The sequence below is a fragment of the Sinocyclocheilus anshuiensis genome, unplaced genomic scaffold (assembly GCF_001515605.1).
Source record: "Sinocyclocheilus anshuiensis isolate Anshui unplaced genomic scaffold, SAMN03320099.WGS_v1.1 scaffold434, whole genome shotgun sequence".
Classification (NCBI taxonomy): Eukaryota; Metazoa; Chordata; class Actinopteri; order Cypriniformes; family Cyprinidae; genus Sinocyclocheilus; species Sinocyclocheilus anshuiensis.
In genome coordinates, this window is record NW_015544145.1 from 338,869 (window position 1) to 343,849 (window position 4,981).

The following is a 4,981-nucleotide window of genomic DNA, read 5'->3' on the forward strand; positions in this document are numbered from 1 at the left end:
GAAAAATAATGTGTTTTTTGAACATTAAAGCATGTCAACATATTCTGTTACACCAAATACACAAAATAATTATCTTTAAAAAAGCATCCTATGACCCCTTTAATGTGTTTGTGTTTCATTTTCAGTTATGATGGAGATTTTGTGGTTATCATCGAGCAGAAGAATGGAGCTTGAACTTAGATTGTGGGTGGCTGCATGAAAGTTATGGAGTTGTGTGGAGATATTCAAGCAAACGTATTATTCAGGTCATTAGCAAATCACTTTTCATTTGCTTATACCACACATTGTATTTAGCAAGAGAAAGGTTATGTTGTGCATGCCAATATGCTAGAGCTGTGCAAAAGCATCATAAACCTGAGTAGACCCTTTGCCACCAGTGGTCTCTACGATCAACTTAGCTTACAATGATGTTTTTATTTTTAGTGAAGAAAGTGCTTTTTATTTACAGCAGATAAAACAATTAATCAGCTGCTTTTAAAGTCAAGACAGTCATGGTCATTTTCAGTGAATAGCCTACTGAAAACTAATGTGCTTGTAGAATATCTCAGCTTTGTTCAGATTAGTGGCAAAGTTGTATCTGGTGTATCTGATTCAAATCTCTTTAGTTTTTTTGTAGTTGTAAAAGAAAAAAACAAAGTATGCTATGTTACCTAAGAACTGGAAAGAAAATGAAAAAAGAAATAGAGAGGCTGGAAGGGAAAATGAAACAATATATTGGAAAAGATGCTTGTTATGGTGTGTGAAAGTGTATGTCAGTGAGCTCCAGAATCTGACTTGTCATGAGAGATTGGCGTGAAGGACAGGAGATGAGAGAAATGGATGGAGAAATATTAGAAGCCAAAGTAGAAGAGACACGAGTACATGCACTCAAGCATGAGACTCTCGCTCTCGTTTCAGTTCATTCAGTTCGTTTATGACAGTGGCAGAAATACCATTCTCAGAAGTTCTCAGAAATACCATAAGCGACAGTCAGACATCAGATCTCCAGATAAAGCTGGAATTAAACTCTTGGAGAAGAACAGGAAGCTTAGTTCTGCTTCTGTCTGCGAGCCGACCCACTTAAGATGGGACCACACATACAAAGACAGTCAGAGCGAGCGTGAGACATCATGTCTGGATGTTATGATGAAACACCAAATGAGACTCTGGGAACGGCTGAGCGGTAGCTAAAACTGGGTCTGTGACATCATAATCGTCTCAAATTAAAGGAACAGTTCTATTTTGAAAAGTCACGCATTTGTTCACCCTCATGTCATTACAAACCTCTATGATTAGGATCTTTCTGCTGTCGCACACAAAATGAGATGCTTTAAACAATGTGAATGCTGCTCATTCCCATACAGCTGGTTGTCAAACTGACAAAAAAAAAAACTTAAAAGTGTTTTTATTCTTTTTGTACTGTAAGTCTTCTGAATAATGTAATGGTTTTGTAAGGAAAAGACTAAAATTCCCTTTTTACTTTGAAACAGGATTTACTTTGAAACCATTTTCACTCAGAAATAGCTAGTAAATTTCATAAATAATAGCAAAGAAAAAGCAACACGTTGAACTAAACATTACATTTTAAAGTAGAAAGACTGAAATAGTATTTTCTTGTAGAACTTATAATAATCCAATAAAACATTCATAAAGCATTTTTACTGTGTAGCTATCAAATCTCATTTGCAGGTTTCAAAGTTAGTCACAGGTTTAAAATAACACTCAGAAATTGCTAGTAAATGTCACAAGTAATTACACAGAAAATAACGCATTAATTTAACATGAAATTTTGAAGTAGAAAGACAGAAACTTTTAAATATATAGATTTTTACAGTGTAGCTCTAAAATCTATTTTGCATGTCAAAGAGTAAACCATGACAGAATTCTCATGTTTGGGTTAACTGTCCCTCAATGTAAAAATGACTTTTCAAACTTGTAAATAAAACAACAATTATTGGAGTATGTTTTAAAAGAAAATAGGCCTACTATTTCAAAATTTAACATATGATTCAGTCTTACTTGAGGTTTCTTTGTAAGTGTTTGTGAAATTTAATAGCTCTTCCTGATTGAAAATTGTTTCTATACCATTTTTTTCAGTGCTTTCAGAGGCGATGCCATGGGTGTTGTTTAGACACATAGGATGTTTGCTGGATGTGTTTCCTCTATTATAATACTTCACCATTGAAATTTCACCTAAATGACAAAGCATTTAACAGAACAGGACAGAGTACCAAGTGAATCCATCATAGGTCTCTCTGTGGGGATTTAGTTTGGGTTTAAACGGCTTATTTCTATTCTGAGATGTTCCCTCAGAACCTTTCTGGGTGATGTTTACATGTGCACCAAGACTTTGGGTTGTCAGATTGAGGGTCTGTCACAGTCATAACACAAAAAAACGCGCACACAGTCTTGTGAGCGCAAGTGTGCGAGAGGATTGGCGACGTCTCCGCAAAGGTCACACCTCCCGCAGTGACAGTGTTAGCTGGAGAGAGCCAACAAGAGAATGAGTCAGTGAATGAGTGTACTGAGGACTTCAGGGGGGAACACAGATGCACGCCCCTTCTGTAGTGATGCATCCAATCACAAAAGAAACAAATGGACATTGTCCTTAAGACTAGAATAATAAAGATGTCATTTGAGGAAGAAGCTTGTTTTGTCATCATTTCAAGGGTTTTCTAACTTGAAAAAAGACCCTCAAATGTGATGATCCCTTTTTTGAGGAAACCCAATATTGTTCCGTATACCGACTCATTTATTCTCTTGAGAAAGTGTCAGAATATGAAATATGTTGTTTGTACAATAAAATATTTATCTTTTAATATGACCACTCTAATGAAATCTAAAGCAAATCTTAAAATATTGTCTGGAAAATACATTTACATTTATTCATTTGGCAGATGCTTTTATCCAAATTGACTTACATTTGAGTAATAACAAGCGATTCATCATAAGATGGCAATAAACACAAGAAGTGCCAGTTATACAAGGTTTCAGTCATTGTTCAAAATAGTAAAAGCTAGGACAGGAAGGGATTAAGGGATAATGCGAGCATAGGAAAAAGTAAAAGCATACAGACTTTTTTTTAGGATTTTTTAGGAGAATGCAGTTAGATGCTCACAGAGTTTTCAGTTGTTTCTTGAAAATTGTGAGGGATCCGGCTGTTTGGATAGAGTTAGGCAGGTCATTCCACCAGCAAGGAACGGTGAAAGAAAACATCCTTGAAAATGTCCTCACTTACCGACCACAGGCTTTTGGACAGGATGTAGACGCATAGCAAGAGAGTGGAGGTAGGAGGGTGCTGTGCCCGTGGCTGTTATGTAGGCAAGCACCAAAGCCTTGAACTTAATGTGAGCCACGACTGGAAGCCAGTGCAGAGAGATGAGAAGTGGTGTGACATGGGCTCTCTTGGGCTCATTGAAAACAAGATGTGCTGCTGCATTCTGAATCATTTGCAGAGGTTTGATTCCAGTCAGAAGAGCATTGCAATAGTCCAACCTAGAAATGACAAGGGGCTGGACGAGAAGCTATGTTGCATGTTCTATCTAATGTTGTGTAGTGCAAACCAGTGTTAATTTCGTTGACGAATAATTTTCGTCAAAGACATTTTTTTCACCGACGACAACGAGATGATAATGAACTAAAACTCTTTTTTAATGACAAAAACTATGACGTAAATCTATTGATATTTTCGTCAATGAATAAAAACGAGACGAAAATGTTAGGGAGGGACGATTTGGGACGAGATTCATTCAGAACGAATCTGCTGCATGGTTCGGAAGTTAGATGTGTACATATGAACTGGCGGGACATAAGCTAATGGTGCGTTCAAGTCATGTCGGATAGATCGTATTTACGAGTTGAACGCACATGAATGCCACCACAAAGTCGTTATTATGAGTGGGAAACTCGAAATTTTCTTTAAGCCCCAAATTTCCGAGTTGGGGGCATGTCAATGAGAAACATGGCGGAATCGATGGATGCAACGTCTGTAGTTGACGTAAATTTTTGTTTAAATTGATAGTTTAGTTGTCCTATAAACTTAAATTGGTCATGTTCTTGAAGCTGAAATCCAAGTAAAAAAATGCAGACCCTGTTGTTAAGTACGAACGTCCCAGGAGGACTTGAACGCAGCATAACATACACTCGCATAATCAAAAATGTCAATATGTGGGAGTAAGAGAAGAGCAGACATATGGATAAATCTGACTACGCAAGAGAGAACTAATTTCGGTCCTGTTTTCTGAGCGCAGACACTGAAGCATACATACACTCAGCGCGCGAGTACTCTTTCGCGTCGCATGAATGGAGAATTATACAAAATGATGTTGAATTGTCCGTTTTGACGAGTATTCACGTAAACACAGTTGATTACGTCTTAAGTGAACATAAACAGTAGGGAGAATGTGTATCAGTACATTGCATCCATTGCAGCTGTGCATTCTGTTTTAAAGGGACAGCAGCCTAATTTAGAGTCATTGATGTTAATCAAGCAACCAAAGACAGAAAATCATGCACTTCTCTTGACTGAAAAACTTTAGTAGCCCTAAAGATTAATCTAAATTTATTTATAGAAATAAATATGTCTGTTAATAAATGCATTACACTGTAACTAAACCCATTTTTACTGTAGATTTAGTCAACTAAAATTGTATGATATTTAGTCGATTAAAACTAAAAAGATGACTAAAATATGACTAAAACTAAATGGCATTTTAGTCAAAAGACTATGACTAAAACTAAATCAAAATTTGCTGTCAAAATCAACACTGGTGCAAACCTGCATGATCGTGTTATTTTTGCAATATGATCTTTAAAGGGGTCATCGGATGCCCATTGTCCACAAGTTGATATGATTCTTTAGGGTCTTAATGAGAAGTCTATAACATACTTTGGTTAAAATTTCTCAATGGTAGTGTAAAACAACATCGTTTCCCTTTCATGGGAACTTCGAACTGCGTCCTCTAGGGGTCGCTATGGGGAACGCCTCGTCGTGACCCGTGTC